The sequence below is a fragment of the Rousettus aegyptiacus genome, unplaced genomic scaffold (genome assembly GCF_014176215.1).
Source record: "Rousettus aegyptiacus isolate mRouAeg1 unplaced genomic scaffold, mRouAeg1.p scaffold_m13_p_12, whole genome shotgun sequence".
Classification (NCBI taxonomy): Eukaryota; Metazoa; Chordata; class Mammalia; order Chiroptera; family Pteropodidae; genus Rousettus; species Rousettus aegyptiacus.
Window position 1 is genome coordinate 2305323 of NW_023416287.1, and position 19188 is coordinate 2324510.

Below are 19188 nucleotides of genomic sequence, written 5' to 3' on the forward strand. Positions count from 1 at the left end.
CCAGCAGCCCGCACACCGGCCGGGGCGTCTGCAGGGGCGTCCACAGAGAACCGCTCCACCTCCCACCCACGCGGCCGGCGAGCTCCGAAGGCCTCGTCCTCACTGGTGCCCACGCTCCCAGCGCGCACCCACATCTGCTGGCTCCCGTCGTCGATTGGGTGCTTCCTGCTGGCACCCCAGAGTGTCGCCTATTGTTTGCCCCGCGACACCAGACAAGCTCTAGTCTGACTCAACCAGCCAACTCCTCTGGTATCCGGTGGCCAAACCACAATTTCGCCAGTGGGGTCTGACACCCTTCCAAGTTCACCCTTCCTCTCGATCCCAGAGACCACAGAGGGTTCCCGTGCGTCGTACAGTCCCTCTTTATGGTATTAATAATTCATACGCTCGACTTCCCCTGTCAAGCTTACTGTGCGGCTTCTACTTCCTGATCGGACCCAGACTACTACACCAAGATAGATCCTATCTCGGCCGTAAAACAAACCTCAGCAAAGTTAAAGAATGGAAATCATGCAGGGTGTGTTCTCCGACCATGAGAGAATCTGACCAGAAATCAACAAACGGAAAGACAGCAGGAAAGTCTCCAAACGCTGGGACACCGAACGGCACACTGCGAAATAACCCACGGGTCAGAGAGGAAGTGTCGAGAGTAACCAGAAAACACACTGAATGAATGAAAGTGAAAACACAACATCTCAGAATCTGTGGGCCACGGCGAACGCGGCGCCGAGAGGGAACTTTGCGGCCCTAAGTGCTTACGTTAGGGAAGGAAAGAGTCTCAAATGGATAAGCCGAGCTCCGACTTCGATGGTGAAGGAAAGTACAACAAATAGGAAAAGAAAGTAGAATGCAAACAGAAGGAAGGACATCAATAAAATCGGAACAGAAAAATGGTAAATTCAGTGAAAGAAAAAGCTTGTTCTTTAATAAGACCCGTAAAATTGATCTACGAAGTTCGAGAAGGAAAAATGAGAGAAGACAGAAATTACCAACTATCAGGAAAGAAACAGAGGATGTCACCGCGGACTCTGCAGTCACCAAAAGGACAATACGGGAACACTGTGAATAACTCTATCGCCATAAACTTGACAACTTAGGTTAAAGGAACTGATTTCTCAAAAAGCACACCACCACAATTCACCAGATACGAAATGGATAATTTGAATAACACTATAACTGTTAAGCAGACTGAATTTGTAATTTCAAACCTTCCCGAAAAAGAAGTCTTTCACCGAAGAATTCCGTCTAATGCTCAAAGAAAAATTAACGCCAATTCCACACAAACTCTTCCAGTGAAAAGAAGAAAATAGTTCCCAATTAATTTCATTAAACCAGGTATTACCCAGACACCAAAACCAAAGACGGTACAAAATGAGGTAACTACAGAGCAATGTCCTTCATGAAAACAGACACAAAATCCTTCAGAAGATATTAGTAAATAGATTCCACAACATAAAAAGAATAAAAAGAATCATACACTATGACCGAGGGTCCTGGGGACGCACCAGCATAATCCACCATGTTGGCAGAGTAAATAAGAAAAGTCACACGATTATATCAACGGATATAGAAAAAGCTTTTGACAAAAGTCAGCATCTGTTCACGATAAATTCTCTCAGAAAATAGAAATAGAGAGGAAGCTTCTCAACCTACGAAACACCCCCAGGTCACATGACACTTAATGGCGAAACACGGAATACTTCTCCCTAAGACTGGGAACTAGATGCAGATTCCTAGTACCGGACATTCCAGCCAGTGTGATAAAGCAAGAAAAGAAATAAAAGACAAACGGATAGGAAAGGAAGAAATAAAGCTGTCCCTGTTTGCAGATGGCACGATCATCTACATAGAAAAGCCCAAGAAATCTACAACGAAACTTCCTAGAACTAATAAGGAAGCTCAGAAAAGTGACGGAAGACAAGATCAACATACAAATCGAGTCTCCTTCTATATACCAGCAATGAACAATGGGAAACCAAAATAAAGAACAGAAGTTCATTCATAATCACTCAAAAAAAAAAAAAAAGCAAGATACTTAGGCGAAAACTGAGCAAAACATGCACACAACTTATTTGCTGAAAACTACAAACACTGATGAAAGAACTCTAAGAAAATCTAAATAAATAAAGAGGCATACTGTGTTCACGGACTGGAAGAATGAACAGAGTAAAGATGTCAATTCTCCCCAAATTGATACACAGGCTTAATTCAATTCCTATCAGAATCTCAGTAAAAATTTTTGTGGGCACAGACAAGATTATTCTAAAACTTATATAGGAAAATGAAGGCATGAAAAAAGCTTGATTTTGAAAAAGGATAATAAACTAAGAAGGATCAATCTACCTGGTTTGAAATCTTATTATATAGCTATAACATCCAAGATCGTATCATATTGGCAGAGAAATAGACACATTAATAGAACAGAATATTTAAAAAAAAAAAAAACAGACCTAGATCCACACAAATATGGTCAACTGATTTTTAACAAAGACTCAAACGCATTTTAGTGGAGAGAGTGCAACCTTTTCAACAAATACTGCTGGAACAATTAATATCCATGGGCAAAAAAAAAAAATCCCAACCCAAACCGCAAACCTTATTATACATAAATTAACTGAAAATGGAAAACTATAAGGCCATGGGGGAAAAAAATAGAAGGAATCTTTAAGATCTAGGACACAGGAAAGAGTTCATAAACACCACCAAAAGCATGAGCCATAAGGGACAAATCGATCAAGTGAACTTCATGACAATTAAAAATATTTGCTGTATGAAAGCCTTGGCATTTCAGAGGATGAAAACACCAGCTCCGCACCAAGGGAAAAGATTTACACACCTCAGATCTGACCAAGAAGGACTCCTATCCAGAACGTCGAAAACTTAACGTGAAAAAAAGTTCAACAACAATCTGATCAGAAAATGAGCCAGAGACATATTACCAACAAAGATACACAGATGGAAACAGTGAGTAAAAAAGACATTTGATATCATCGGCCACCAGATAAATGCAAATGAAAACCACAATGAGATGTGGCTACGCACCTCTCAGAATGGCAAACATAAATATAGCCACAGCACCAAACGCAGGCGAGGATGCGGAAATGCGGACACCCCGCAGGTGTGTGTGGCTCCGCCATTCCGGAAAAGAGTTCGACCCTCCGACCCAGGAACCGCTCGCCTGGCCGTCGTATGTCCCACAGAGACGAAAACTTCCGTCGACGCAGGAGTCCAGACACGAATGTCCGGAGCAGGTGAAATCGGAACCATCGAAAGCCAGAATCGGCCCCGTTGCCCTTCAGCAGGTGGCCGCTTCAACCCACCGCGGTACGTTATCGTCATGGACTCTTACTCAGTGATAAAAAGGAGGCGCCATTAACACGCAGAGCAATTTGGATGACTCTCCAGAGAAGTCTGCTGAGTGACAAAAAAAAAAAAAAAAAAAAAGCCAGTGCCAAGGAGGAGGAATGGTGTGTGGTCACAGGGGACCCCTGCGGTGACGGAAATGGTCCGTGTCTTGACCGTGTCTACATCGATATCCCGGTCCTGATTTGCAAGATGTCCCCACTGGGAGGGAGCGGGGGAAGGTACCAGGGCTCCCTCCGGGTGGTTGCTTACAACCGTGTGCAAAATCTGTGAAGGTCTCGAGAAGAGAAAGTGCTCATTTATCGAAATCATAAGCAATGAACAAACAAATAAAAAGAGAGAGAATTGAAACAGGAACTCTCTCCCTTCCCCGTGTGCGAGCCAAAGCCATTTGCTGCAGCATCTGTGATTCACCTGAAACCGTGTGCCTAGCCCTGGGCCCCGGGAGAAGCATTGACCAAACGCACATCATTTTCCTCGATTTAGTTTTCTTTGTATCGACTCACTTTTCCTCATGGACGTTAATACTCAAAGGACAGTTTACGTCACTGCCACGTATGGAAAAGCCGCACCATGGCGACGACTACAAAGAGCTCACGATGAAACCACGACTAAGGCTTCGAAGACCTGCGACGACTCTCGCTCGGTTGCAAGTCAAAGCAGAAAAAAGGCTTTCGACGGGTGCCCCAAAGGGGCTCTGCAGGCGCGACCATTCCAGGGCGCCCAGCCATCATCTAGGTCCTTTGGGGTGGCCCTGCTCACGTGGGGCTCCTCACTCCAACCGTCCCTCTCCCCCAGTGTCCCAGTCAAAGTGCGATCGTCATCCGCGAGCTTTCTCAGGACCCCCACACAGCCCCCAGGTTTGCTACGGAGCCTAAACGCTTGCTCTGATTAATATCAGCCTCGCGACCCGAAATGATTGATCTTCTCTGGGGCAATCGAATGAGGGTGGTTAAAAGGCGCGTTATATTTTAAACAGGCCCTGACGTTTATCCTGCTTTTCCCAGTCCGCCGATGCTATCGCCTTTCTAAGTTGCATCCTGTCCCCCGCTGCTTTTTGGCAGATAGCATCTCAGAGTTTCATTCTTACAAAAAGATTTGCTACGGGAACAGAGACTCGAGGCACCTCCCAGGACATGGGCCCCAGGGCTTATCTGACAGACCCTCCAGCTCTTAGCTATTTTGGAGACTGGGAAACCAAATACACGTATAAATACATGGTCCGAGTCCATGGTCCCTTGTAAATCTCATTGAAAAATGCTAACCTCGGTGGCTGATCAGCGGGACGGCCATAAATAATAGCTCCATCGAATGCCTTGATATTTAGATTACACCATACAGCTTGTTTTCCAAACTCTCGGGCTAATATAGCTGATGTTTCTAACCAAGTCGCACCCCGCTTTAGCTGGGCCATCGTCGCAAAAGAAAACCCTGCTTACGAAGCAACAAATTGTCTCACGGCTTGTTTTCATGTTCAGCACAACGTAGACTGTGGACCTGGCTTCTGACAGCCATTATGAATTGCAGTAAATATTTTGACAAAAGCAACCGTGATGTCAAGCGCACAGGAGAATTACTAAACTGGATCGGACCCAGTTTTACGTAGCATTTTCTTGATAACTACGCACTTGAAGATAAATATGTCATTAGGAACACAGGGTAAAGAACAGGTTTTTGGTTTTTTTTTTTCCTTTTTTGAACTGACTCCTTCTATACGCCTATCTCGTCCATCACGTATTTTGATGAAGAGCGATGTATTTTCGGCCAACAATGCTTCCGCTCAAATGCAAATGACCTGGCCTGAAACCGAGAAGACTGTGGAAAGGTCGGGGAAAGTCAGGTGGGCCGGCCGCCCAGAGGCAGGGTGGCCCACGTGCCCTCCGCCCTGCCTGAGCGGGGCGTTTGCGACTCTTTCTTGAGAAGGCATCTCGGGGATCCTCCACCGGTCGCCACTCTGCAAGCGTTCGTCTCGGAGGACAGAGAGACGCTCCCTGCATCTTAGAGAACCACGTGAGAGAGGAGGGCGCTTACCCTCTGAGTCAGCTCCGCGTTTAACTGAGAAGAGCACCATTTTGCGCAACCCGGAGGAGGCTCCGGCAGACATGAAACTTGAGCTGCTTTGGAACTGGGAAGCAAATTACTGTCCGGCATGACTTAATGCTTGGGAGCAGCCCTTACAAAACAGGAAGAGGTAGATGTGGAGAGGAGAGAAGTCAGAGCCACAGCTCACGGCTTAGTCAGTGTGGCTGCTGACCTAACGACCCACACACGGAGACTGCCACCTGGCGTGGAACCCAGGTGTGCGACCCACCGCATGACAGACGAGGCCGTCCTGCACAGGCTAGTGAGAATTAGGGTCAGCACAGTTATTTTCCTGGATATGGGGTTGGAAAGAGCATCTGAGGACCCAGGAGTTTCGTCTGTCAGCACCGAGGTGATGATGGTGGGGGGCGGCCATCTCCGTGACACTGTCTTTTATTAATGAAAACATTTCCCATGGAAGAACTACTTTAAACACACACACACACACACACACACACACGTACACGCACACACAAATGCCTTTGGAGCTGGGTGGAAATAAGAAGATCAGCGGAGGACCGGTTACTCGCACACGTGCCCTGCTCACACCCTGGGACATCGTGGGGTGAAGGGCTGACAGCCATGACAACAGTCACGCCCGGAAGGCACGGTGCCGAGTGGAAGAAGCCGGTCGCCGAGGCCACGGAGCGCGCGGCCCCATTGACGCGGAGCGCGGCGACTCCGCAGTGACAGGAAGCAGAGCGCGGCCGCCGGGGCCCCGGGGGAGAGGGGGAGGGGGGCGGAGCGCCCACGGGTGCGGAGCCGGCTGGAGGCGCAGAGAATGTTCCGGGCAGGCAACGGTGATGACTCCACAACCTTGTGAATACACCAGACGCCACGAAATTGCGCACTTCAGAGGGATGAATGTTGCAGCGTGTGAGTTACAGCTCAGTGTAATGACGGACTCGCTCCCCGCCCGACTGTCCCGACGCGGCCCGGCTCTCCCCAGCGTGCGGCAGACAAGCAGCAGGCGAAGCGCGCGGCCCGCGTCACCGAAGAGAAAGAAAAACAGTTTCCAAAGAATGGCAAACTTACTTTCTCGGGCCTTGTATTCCCAAGGAAACAAACAGAAAAGAGACTATCGCTCCCTCACCAGAGGCGAGGCTCGTTTGACAAAATTGTCGCCTGAAACGGCTGTTCTTTGAAACAAAAGCATCTCAGAGAAGCAGCAGCAAACCCAGGGGGAGACGGCAGATCCCGGGGGTCCGAGGGGGACGGGGCAGGAACGGGGGGCCCAGGGGTGGCTCCAACACACCTTCGCCCCCACAGCACACACTCCTGCAGAGAAAGCCACGGCTGGGGGGCACGATGATCCCCTGACTTTGGGGTTCAGTCCCCGGGACCTTCCCCAGTCCCGAATGTGCAGTCACACGGCAGAAAGCCACAGGGAGGGGTCTGCAGCCGCCTGGCGCCCCCAGGGCCGAGCGTGGGGCGCGTCGGAGCAGGAAACCCGGCCCCGGCGCCCGCCCCAGCCGCAGCGGCGAGCTAGGCCCCGAGCGGCCCCCCTGGGTGCCTCGGATGAGTCACGCCGCGGGCTCGCCGTGCGCGCCGGGGCGCTGCCCTCCCCCACATCCTGCCACCTGCCCTCCCCCCCGCCCCCACCCGCCAGGGCCCTCGAAGCGCTGACCTAGGCCAGGCAGAGCCTCACGCTCCCAGAGCGTGTGAAATAAGTGACTGGCAACGGGTGGCTACGTTTGCTCGCCTCTTTGTTTGGACGCTCGCGTACACACCCCGGAACGCGCTCTGTGAAGGAGCCAGGCCACGCCACACCAGCCGAGACGGGCTGCCACCCCTCCCCAGGGGACGCCGAGGTGGACCCTCACGGCGCGTCCCTGGCTCTGCGCACCCCTGCTTCTCAGGTCATCTGTCCCACGAGTCACAGTGGCGGTTTGGACGTGCCTCACCGTTCCCCGCCAGACCCTCGCTCACATCACACCAGACGTGGCCTTGAGAGACTGCCAAGTCCCAAACCAGGCGGGACGTGCCTGGCGTGGCAAAGCTCAGAGACACCCACCGCGGCCCCTCACCAAATGCGGGGGGCGGGGGGGGGGCCTTGCCCGGGGCCGGCGGGCGGGCCGTTCCTGGGCACACGTGCGCGCCGACGTCTGTTTGAGCCAGCCCCCCCCCCCACCCTGGGGCTCAGCTCCCTCCCGCTCACTCTCCTCCCTGTCAAAACAGGGCCGCGGCCCCAGGGCACACGTGGTGAGCGAGGCGGTGGTGCCCCTGGGTCCCTGGAGACGGGAGCAGCCCCCGGACGTGGCGTGGCGTCGTGCCGACGGCGGCCGTCCTCATTCTGCGCAGACAGATAAGGGTCCCCGGCCCCCCCAAGCGCCACTGCTCTGGCGGTTATCCGCCTGCACGTCCTCGGGGCCTCTCGGGGTTTTCATGTAACACGCGACGCACCCGCCGGTCAGTTACCCACGGTGATGGGGGGTCAAGGAGCCGCCGAGGGATTGAAACGGAAACTGCTCCCGCTGAGGTCCCCTCCGCCCGTCCCCGCTTCTGCGTGGGAGGGGGCGCCCCCCCACACACACACACCCACTGGCCCGGGCTTCGTGGCCGGCGTCGTGGGGGGCACTGGCCGCCGCCCTTCCCTCCGGCGGGAGGCGGAGACGCAGCTGCCTTCCCCCTGCTCGCCAAGCCGTGCGGCATCGTCATCGACATTTATTACAGGTTTCGTCAAAGCGACTTGCTCCTGCCTCTTCATTAGCCCCCCGCTATCATCGTAGTCAACGTGGTCAGAGGGTGTCTGTGTGACAGCCGTTGAAATGACTCCCTAAGTGCGAATGATTTTTAGAAAGGCACACGGAAACGTGGCGCCTGACCCGGGCTTGGCTCCTGCGGCGGAAAGGCAGCTTTCGGGGCAATGCCGGTACGATCCAAATAGATCAGGTTATGTCCCAGCCAGGTGCCTGCATCCGCCCCTCAGTCATGACAAATGCCCCGCGCTCATGCGAGACGCGCCCGGGCCGGTGCGGGGAGGCGCGGGAAGGCGCGGGAATCCCCTGCGCTAACTCGGCAGCTTTCTTATAAACCTAAAACAATTCCAAAAGGAAACGTTTATTAAAAAGAAAGAAAACGTCCCACCTGAAATTGAAGAAGTTAAAAAGGTTTTTTTAGAAGAAGAGGAGGAGGAGGAGGGGGGGGGGAGGAGGGCCACCCCCGGGGCCTGCATAGCGGCCGTAGGGAATGGAGGACCGCACCCGGACTCAGCCCTTCGGATTCTCCTGACACCATGGCGGGCTGGGCTCCAGCGGGGTTTGCTGGCCCAGGCGCCTCTGCGGACGGCCCAGTGAAGGCCACAAAGACATCTGTCTCCAAAACCCGTGGCTCAGTGAGCAGAGGGCAGAAGTTCACCAAGACGACATCCCTGTAACTCACAAGAGAGTCCCCCAGACCTGTCCTGACCCCTTCTCCCCGGGCAGCAGGGCCGTTTGGGAAATAAACGCTCGCCCTCGGCCCCTTCCGGAGCCACTCTGTCTGGCTGTGGCGTGACCCCATGGCTGGCCCCCATCTCCCACCCCACCCCCCGCCCAGGTAGCACTGCGCCATGTTGGGGGGAAGGCTACCCCCAGCCATCGCGGCCTCTGTCTGCGGGTCCCTGCCCCAGACCATCGCCCCTGGCGACACTCACGGAGACACACGTAAAGCAAGTGCCTGAGTGATAGGAAACTCGAGGGGGAGGCAGGGCGTTTGGTGTCCCTGCAAACTGTGTCCCTCTTGAGGAAGACACGGCATGGCTCTCAGACTTTTCATCACAGGACGAGAAAGTGAAGTCATTGCCGGCACCTGCGGGGCCTTCGCCGGCACCTGCGGGGCCTTCGCCAGCACCTGCAGGGGCTTCATCAGCATCGCCCGCTGTTTTTACAGATTAAGTTTTTAGACCAGAAAGAAGAAAAAGGCTTACATTTCATCTATAACCAGGGAAACTGGTTATACCCCTCTCCCCTCTCTCAAAAGTTTCCTATGTAAGGAGTTTGTGGTTTTGTTTCATTTTTGTTTAAGCGGAAAAGTTCACCAGTCCAGATGGGCAACAAATGGGGGGCCCGGGACCCCACCCTCCACCGCTGCTGGGGAGATGGGCTAATCGGCGTCTTTTGGATGTATTTACAAAAACAATATGTTTAAACGTTTCAATAAACAGATTAAAACACAGATTTATCTATCGGCCTCTGCCCGCTGCTCCTCCAAGCCAATAACCCTTGTGCCCGTGTGGAACCGAAAGCCTCTGGCTCCCGGAGCCCACGCCCCACCCGAGCCGCCCGCCCTGCCCAGAGACGGGCTGTGTCCTCCCTGGGCGGCCTCCGAGCTCACATTCTGCCTTTACCTCCCGCTGTCTTATCCTCTCGCTATGTCCTTACCGTAAGTCCCCCCAGATGCTCTGTGGAAGGAAGGGGGGCTCAGATCGTAAGCCGCCCGATTTCCTCCAAAGGCCAAGTTCGGGATCGCGTCTGCACCCACGGGGAAGAGCCAGCCCGGCCTCTGTCACTCATCCTATGGGGAAGGGACCACCAGCTCCGGCTCCCAGCGGGGCTCGCTCTTAAGGGCTGGGAATTCGGGGGTCTTCGATTGAGCACCAGGACGAACGCGCCTCACACCTACTCGCTGAAGCTTGCCCGTCACGCCTCACCCTCCGGGAGGGGTTTCCTAGCACATCTCTCAAGGCCAGGCTCTGAGGACCAAGCCGTCCCGACGTAAAACATGTCCCTCCACTCAGGTCCCCGGCTCATCCTCTCCTGCCGTTCCGCAAGGAGGAGGGCTCCCAGAACTTAGAGCCAAGAGCATTTCGGGGGCGATCTAGCTCAGCGATGTCGGGTGAGGCGCACACGCCTCCCTTCCCCTTCCAGCACCCAAGGGAGTCTCCCCCGGGGGCCGGCGTCAGAGGCCCCCCCTTCACCTGGACCTTCAGGAAATGACGCCCAGTAAGACTCAGCACCAGAGCCCATGCCGCCGCCCCCGACGCCAGGCCCCGGCGGCTGCTGTCCGTGCCCCGGCGTCCCGTGCATTCACGAGCAGACGCGGCCGCACGAGCGGGCGGCCCAGGGACGCCGACGCGCCAGCAGGTCCGCCCGCCTGTCCTCCTGCCCGCCGCGCAGGGTCTGGCCTCGCGCAGCCGGGTCCTTCACCCCTCGTGCCTCGAGAGGCTTTTTCCTTCACGTCGTGGCCCTTCGGCCGCTCACGTGACGCATAATCAAGATCATTGGGGAGAAAATAAGCGCAGAAGCCAACCGGGCGGATACCGGCCAGGAAGGCCACGGAGGGAGAGGCCATTTCCCGCCCAGCGGTCGGCGAAATTGCATTCAAGTCACTTAACTCGTTCGCCGGACGTTTCCTTGGTACCAAGCAGGTCCAAGCGCTGTTCTGGGTCCAGGCGTCAGGGGAGAGGAAGACGGGGAAGGCCCTCGGGAGGCCGACGGTCCGGCGAGAGGGGCCCTCATCAGCAGAACGTGCGAACAAGTGAGGCGATTCCAGGCAGAGCCCAGGGCGATGCAGGAACGCAAACGGGCTACGGCGAGCGAAGGGGACGGGGCGGGGGGCGTCCCCGAGGACAGAGCGGAGAGTAAAGAGGGGCGCAGCTGTGGGGAGCCCAGGCCGAGCGGCCCCGGACGGGGGCGAGTCGAGTGCGGAGGCCCCGGGGCGCGTCCTCGCCGCGCAGGGCAAGACCAGCAGAAGGCCGAGGGGCGTGCAGAGGGCGCACGGCGCGGCTTCTCGGGCCGCGGGCGGAATTTTACTCCACGTGGCGGAGGACGTGGCACGGAGGTTGGGGGAGAGGAGGGACGTCCTCGCGGAGTTCGAAGGAGAGGGACATTGGACGAGAGAAAGTGGATGCAAAGAGAAAACAAATTTTAGAAGTCCTGCTGTGGGGGGCGCGTCTACCTGCCGGTGCCGGAGAAATCCAGGCAAAGACCGCGTGTCTACGGGGCGAGGCCGGACCCGCCCGGGCGGCGGGGACCTCCAGGGTCCCCCCGCCACGTGCCCCTCCTTCCTCCTGCTCCTAGGACGGCACGTGGCGATGGTCTGGGGATCTGTCAGTTTGCCTCGCTAGCCTATGCAATCCTTAAAGATGTGGGCAGAAATCTAGCTTGCTTAGCCTAGCCCCAGGTAGACCCTGGGTAAGGAATGGCCGAACAAAGCCCCTTAGCTGCGTTAGCGGAGTCGAAGATGCTGGCGGCTTTTTCAAAGAAAGAGTTTGCTTCGGCACAGAGTAGCAAGGCAGTAATGCCCTCCCCGGGGCCATGATGGCCAAGCATCCTTGGGTCCTTGTCCCTCTCTAGCTCAGCATGGAGGACACCCCACCTCTCACATGCCCTTCTTCGAGGATGCTCGTGGGCCCTTGGGCCAGTCGTTCATGTTCATCCGGCCTCTCATCAGGTTTCAGCAGCCAGGAGACCCAGGCTGCTGGGCAGCGGCCAGGACAATTAAGCCCTTCACCTCGAGGGCCTCGGAGCTCACTCACGGTGAAGGGATCCACTCTGCCTGCCAAGCCTTCTGCTCCCCGGGAAGTCGAGCCAAGAAGATGCGCCCGGCCCAGCAAGGAGGGCCAAGGCGCAGTCAGGCCCGGCCTCGTCGGCAGCCAGGCGGCGGGTCTCGACCACGCGTCAGGCCTTGTTGACGCCTTCCTGTTTTCCTCGGGTCCAGTCGTGCGGAATTCGGCTCAGAGAGGAAGAACTCGGAGTGCGGGTCAGGAGCTGCTGCACATCGGCGGGGAAGCAGGCGGGGGCGAACTCAGGAGCAGGGTCTGAGGAGACACCGGCCCGGCCTCTGAACAGCCACCGAGCCCCTCGGGCCAGGGACGGTGGTGGCAGACGAGAGGGATTTTGATCGACCCGTGCGGGTCACAGATCGCCAAAGTCCAGCCGCCGCCTTAGCCCTCGCCCCTCGCACATCTGTTCTTCAGCCAGAACGAGCACCCAGGGGCTCAGCCCCACGCGCGGTGTCGATGGTCCCGCTGCTCTTGGGGTCGAGTGACGTCCTGTCCCTGTGAGACGCCGCGGGCGCGGCCTCGGCCACCTCCCGGCCCTTCCCCGAACCCGCTTCCTGTCCCCGCTCCCAGGAGGCCACACGCCGGCCTTCCAGCTCCTCACGCCCCCGCGGTGACTGGCGCCCTGCAGTGGCCGCATGCACGGCTGAGTTCCCTCTCCTTCCCTCCGCACCTCCGGCCTCCCGCCTGGGCGCCCCGTCTTAGCTCGGCCCTCAGGACGGCCGCCGAGATGCCGCTCGCGGGGCAGTCTCACGCCCTCGTGCCCTTCGCAGTGGTGACCAGGCCCCTAAACGCTCGACAAAGCGAGGCCCGTGGGTCAGCGGCCTCCTGCTTGTCGCCAGCTCCGAGCCCAGTGCCCAGCACGGGGCTCCGTCGGCGGCGACCCTTGAGGCCAAGCCTTTAGCTCTCAGAGCACAAACCCGAAACCACGTGGGCTAACACCGCCGCGGACCTCCATGCAGGACCTTCCGGGTGCGCCGCCCCCCAGGAGGCCTGGGCCAGCAGCCGGGTTCCAGCGGCCTCCTGCACTCACCTGGCCGCGAGTCACCTGGCCGAATCGCACAGCCGGGGGATAAGCGGCGCTTGGGCTGAACCCGAGCTCGGCGTCTCACCGGTTGTGGGCGAGTTACTTTACCTGCGAAAGCCCGAGGGGACTCGTCTGTCCGTCAGGGACAATGACAGCACCGGGCACCGGTGAGAATCCAGTGCACGGTGCTCGCCAGTTCCGGCGAGACCTCCAGACCCGGACGCGTGCGGGGCTCTCCTGGCGCAACTGCCCTCGTCCGTGGTCACCCGACCTGGGCAGCTCGGCAGGATGGCAGGGAAAGGACTACCACTTCCTCTCCAGAGGGAGCGCTGATCCCCGGAGACAGGAGCCCCGCGGCTGGCTGGGGGTGCACAGGCCAAGGCGGCAAGGCCCCTCGCATCCGCATCCGGCCGAGAGCACGCGTGTGTGTGCACTTGCTCACGCGCACACACACGCCTCCCGCCCCAGCCCATGTGCACCCACAGGTGCTCCGCGGGGGGCCACTGCACTCAGCCTGGTGCACCTGCCCCGCCAGAAACCCAGGGCCGGGGCCCACACGCTCCAGCCTCCTCCAGTCGCCAGCCTCCCGTCAGGCGGGGCAGCCTGCAGGCGGCCAAGTGTGTCTGCACATAATGTGCATGTGTCGACGTGGCCAGGCCCACCTTTGCGCAGAGCACCTCCGAGCTAACTTCTGATCACCGCTCCCCCGAAGCCCGCTCTCCCCCGCGCTCACGCTGCCTACCCGCCCAAGGCCGGCAAGCCGTCCTCGGGGAGACGAGCTGAGCGTCCTATGCCACACCAGCTCCCTGGGCCTCAGCGTCTCCCCGGACGATGAATAAGGACACGCCTCCCCACATGACGTGTTTGGGGGTGCCTGGGGCCGCAGGCCCGCTGCGTTCAGGATCACCAAGGCCGCTTTGCTCCCAGAGGCCCAGGAAGCAAGCCCGGGGGGTGGGAGCAGCCCCGAGACCTGACGGAGCGCCCGGGTCTCCCGCGGCGGCCCCCACATGCTGCTTACTATATGCAGCAAATCCATAAAACCACAGGACGCCTCTTTAAATCCGAACTCCAAAGAAACGACGAAGACCGCGTCCGTGTGAGAATGTCCTGTGCGATGTTTGGGACACGATTATACTTTAAAGAAGTATTTGCCGCGTACCCGGCCTTCGGATGTGCGCCGGGCATCCTGTGATCCATCCGACAGCCCTACCTGGGACCGAGGCCCGCTGGCCCCTGCGTAACTGGCATCCTGTTTGCTCACAGTTTTTACCTCTGCCAGAGGGTCACGGACTTCGTTTCCTCAGCATTCAGCTTCCCCATGTGGGAGAGGAAGGGGGGGCAGAGGTCACGTGTGAGGTGGATTGAGAGCCGCTGAGGGGAGAGAGGGAGGGAGGGGGGAGAACGTGTGTTTCCTAATTTAGCGAAAACTCTGAAATCTGTTCCTCGGCGGGGCCTGGCGGTTATCGCCACACACGTGAGGCCGTGTTTCCTGTGGCGAGGGAGACGTGTGTTTTCACCAACAGCGGCTGTTTCTAAGGCTCCTCTCAGGATGTGAGGCTCGTGGCGGGTCGCAGAGGAAGGGGCGAGGCGGGCGGGGAGGGCCCGCTGGGGAGAGGGGGCCCAGCTCGGGGGGCTGCCACGTGAGGAGAGCGCCCCCCTAGCCCGGGCCTAGCTCCCCATCGCAAGCCAGCGGGGGCCCTCTGCAGAATCACGCGGCCGCGAGCCCGAGTCCTTCCTCACGCTGGGGTTGGGGGGAGCTCGGCGGGGCAGGGACGGGGTCGCAGACGCTGCCCCCCACCCGCAGTCTCCACTGAGCGCAGGAGGCGCGGCGCCCGAGGTGCTGGGGAGCGCCTGGCTCCCTCCCTCCGGTGGCCACATGCCGCTCTCCCGCGGGCCACCGAGTCCCACCTGTTCACCGCACAGGTGAACAGGCACCTGGCCCAGGGAGGACGGCTGTCACTCAAGTTTGTTTTTGTTTTTGTTTTTAGGGGCGAGCGTTATTCGTACAGCATGCCCTGCAGACGCACTGTGCCACGCAACACAAAATGTTTGTTTTTTCAAGATAAAATGTGAAACGCGGAATCTATGAGGCTTGGTTTCCTCCTCAGTAAAGTGGGGACAGGGACGTCACTGACCTCACCAGGCCGTCACAAGGAGTAAATCGAGGCACGCGGGTGAGCCCTTCCCCGGGGCAGCACTGGGCAACCGTGAGATGCCCCGTCACAACCTCCCCAAGTCAACGCCCCAGTTCAAACCCTTTCGTTGGGTCCTGCCACTCAGAACCCCGCAAGCACGGGAAAGCCGCAGAGCCACAGGGGACTCTCGGCCTGGGGCACGGAGGACGCCTTCGCTGGGCTTTTGGACGGCATCCTCCGGCCAGGTCTCAGACACAACAAGACCTGGAAAGCCACCCGCGGTGTCTGGTGTGCCAAGAGGGCCACCCATCTTGTCCCTGTGTGGCCACGGACAGGGTCCAGAAGGGGCCAGAGGTCCTCATCCCCGTCCGACCCCTTGCCAGGGCTGAACGCAGGTGCTCCCAGCCCAGGGCAGCCCAGTCACGCTGGCTGGGGACGCCAGGGCGGTCAGGCCCTAGGGAAGGGTGTGACCAGCAGTGTGCCGGGGGCCGGGCGTGCTCAGGACAGCGCTCAGTCAGACACGTGTGGGCTCAGGACCCCCGAGTCTGGCGTCTGGGTGGCAGGGCAGAAATGAGCTTCCCGGCACAGCACCCGCGGTCGGGGGCCTCCTCGCTCACACCCTCGGGTGGCTCAGCCCTGCCTCAGAACGTTGGAAATGTGGCGACGCTTCTCGAGGCCCCGAACATTGACTTTGCCGATGGTCACTGCAGACCGCGTGCACGCCTCGTGATTCTGCACCCGACAGAGCGGCCAGCCACACGCCCCCGGAGCTCTCCTGCCTGCTCGAGAGCTCGTCCGTGCCCCGGTCTTAGCTGGCCCCTCGGTAAATGGCCTAGGAAATGCATGGACACAACGTACACAGGCCTTGACAAATGGCGCCGGACGGCTGGTCGCCAGTGTGTCCGGCCGGCTCTAAGGTGGACGGGGAATATTGACCACTAAGAAAGTGGACGAGAGGCCTCCTGATTAGGGGCCCTGGCGTGGCCACAGCTTCTGGCGGATCTAACGGCCGTGGCGCGTGTGTGGAAGCCGCCGCCCCACGGTCCCCGGCCGCCTGGCTCCCCGTCCTCACTCTCGCCCGCCGCGCGAGGGGGCGGCCGGCTCGTGGCCCCCCGGGGAGCGAGGCGCCGCGCTCGTGATGACTCCCACACTGAGGTTCTGTTCGATTCTCAGTCTCAGCTCTGCCATCTGAACAGGCTTCCGGGGGGTAATCAGCCTCACCCACGACTTCAGCCAACGCCCCGTCAACCCCAGCCCCGCGGTCGGTCCCTGCCGAAACGTCACACGCCGTCTGAACGGCGCTGGAAGATGTCCCCGGTCACGGAGCCTACGTGGCCAAAATCAGCCTTGTTTGGAGATCAGGGCCCTCGTCCGTCTTTGGCGTGAGGATGGAGTTGCCCCCAATGCCGTTTTTTGTTTTTTATTCCAAATCACGATCCAACATTTTTTTTTTTTTCGATTTTAGTATGTGCAGCCTCTCCTTTTTGAAAAACAAAGCTAACAATCGCATTTCTCCCTTGGCCTATGGCCAGGCCCCCGAGGGCTGGAGCCAGGAGGCTAACGGATGCACCGGGAGAGGGCAAGGCCAGAAGGCGGAACATTCTGGACCCGTGTTTGCGTCCAGCCCAGACCCCGCAGGACAGAGGGTGTCCCTCCGCGGGGGGGCGGGGCGGGGGGCGATGCCTCCGAGTTTGAATGGCACGCGAGGCCCTTCAGAACCTGGGATGAAACATGCCTGTGACATTAATTAATGCCAGGCAAAATGTAACAGCAGATCTTGGAAACTAAAAATAGACCCGCGCCAACGGGTTCCTCCCCGACCGCACGGAGCTCGGGGCTGTTGCCGCCGCGTCTCCCCTGCTCGTACGCCACTCCGCGGCCCTTCCCTTTCCCTCCATCTTGGTCCATCTCGTCTTATTTCTCTCCTTCTCGTCGACAGGTTCGGACCTTCCACACGCCCCCGCTCGGCTACCCTCCGACCCACAAACATGCTTAATAAGCAAGGAAATCGCGCCTCTTCCTGCCTCGCTCGGCCGGGGGACGATGTCATTTGCACTTAACATTTTCCACGCGGATGCTCCTGCCTGTTGCATCACACAGGGCTCCGCAGCCTTGTTTCCGATTACAGTCCCTTCTATTTTAAACTTTGCTGATTTCAACTGGGAAGGAAGCCTAGTTCGTACAGATTAGCTGGACAGCTGGGTCTGATGGCTTCTGATTACCGGGCTTGGGGTCACTGGGGAAACAGGTTCCCAAAGCCCCTTGGACAGAGAGCCATTCCATCTGGCCCAAGGCAATGGGTCAGGGTTCAGCCAGGGAGGAGGGGCCGGCAGCCGGGGCTGGAAATCAACAGGTCAAGCCAAAGGCAGGATCCGACCTTACTCCACACCTCGGCTTAGGAGGCTGTGCTGAAAGGTGGAGGAGGGGGATTAGACGCCCCCTGGTTCGAAAGCTCCGGCGGGGACCTGGGTCGGGGCGCGTGTCTGCGGCGGCTGCGTGTGCTTGGCAGGGAGCGTCCATCGAGCTGCCTGCCACAGTCGCTCGGGAGGCGAAAGGCCAGGCTCAGGGATCAAGGCCCCTCGCTCTGGCCTGGCCTCCCAGACCTCCAGGTGCATAAAGAAATCACAAAGACCGCTCTCACCTCTCAGTGGTCAGTCCACGGGCAGGTGGGGCCGCCGCGCTCTCCCGAGAACCGGTGGCTCCGATGAGGCAGGAGCTGTCGCCCTGCTCGTCCTGTCTCTGCCTTTGCTCATCTTTATGCCTCATCTCGAGAAACCGAGTGCTGGAGATTTAAAAAAAAAAAAAAATGTGTGCGTGGAGGGCGGCGGGCGCCGGGCGTGCCCGGGCGGCGTGGGTGGCAGAGGGGGACGCGGAGGGCAGGTGCACAGCCTGCCCTGGTGTGGCTTCGGGTTTAATGGCCGACGCTGGTGCTGTGGCTCGCCTGCTGAGGCTCCGTGCCACTGCAGCTCTGTGTGGGCGGCGGCAGCTCCACGGCTGGGTTTCAAACCATTACACTGAACATTTGCAAACAGATAAAAAAACAAAACCATCCGGTGCAAGTGGAAACTTCTGTTTTCCTTTCTCTTTCTACGCTGTCTGCCCTCGCCCCTCTCCTCCTGGGTGTTGGAGGAGAGGGTGACGGCGGGCACGTCGCCCTCCGAGCGCCCCGACCCCGTCCCTTCAGGCCTCCCCGTGGCCACCGACATGGTCAGGCAGGCCACGTCCTCCGGACTGACCGTCGCAGCTTGGGAAACGCCCGCGCGTTGGAGAGGGGTTTGCTCTTCTCCAGGGTCTTGCTCGGGGTCCGGCCACTGAGTGCCGTCACCGCCGGATCGGCTTCGGGCTTGTGTCTGGCCGTCTCTCCTCCTCCCTCGTGTCAAAACGAGCTTGGGACCGGCCGAGGGAGGCCGGCGAGGTGCACGTTCACGTCGGGGTGACACTTCCACCCGGGAATATTTCGTGAACGGTGGCATGAGACAGTCCAGGAAAAGAAAGAGCGTCCCGTGGTCACAGTGCTTAGGGAGCTGTCACACCTCGTCCTGCCCTTGGATAGTCACAGAGCATGTTAGCACGTAAAGGCCCTGAGAAGTCCTGCGAGGAGGAGGCCTGTCGAACTTCATTGAGTTCTACGTTTCCAACACGTGTGAGGCTTTAAACAAAAAAACACGTGTGAGGCTTTAAACACACATACACACGCACACACACACATACACACACACGCACGCACCACACACACACACACGCACACACGCTCTTATTCCCACCTCCCTAGTGGGGACTTGACCCAAATCAACTCTTTCGACTAAGGCAGGAGGGGGCAGGTGAAGGCGGTGACCGGGAACGAGGCGGGTCAGAGTTCGCCATCTCAGGACAGGCCCAGCTTGGTCTTAACACGATGCCCCGAATGGCTATCCTTGAACTTGAGCCTGTGTTCTGGCAGGAAAGGGAACGTCCAGACGATCCCTCGGGGCCAGGGGTGCTTGTCAGTGCCCCTCCCCCACCACCCCAGGGGTCCCCTCCTCACTCCCGCAGCGAGCAGGACAGCCCTGCTCAGAGACCTCGGCTGGACACGAAATCAGACGAGCTGTCTGCAGCCTGGG

The 19188-nt window shown here is 58.3% G+C and overlaps 1 protein-coding gene across 1 annotated transcript in view; it reads right to left on the bottom strand.

Moving 5' to 3' along the window:
* The window catches only part of ZNF831 (zinc finger protein 831), a 76484-nt gene extending 58443 nt beyond the window's left edge, over window positions 1-18041 (bottom strand). Inside the window, exon 1 of the mRNA XM_036229669.1 lies at window positions 17730-18041. The gene's annotated coding sequence lies outside the window, so the exon portion shown is untranslated. The remainder of the gene's footprint in view (window positions 1-17729) is intronic.
* Between the last annotated feature and the right edge of the window lie 1147 nt (window positions 18042-19188).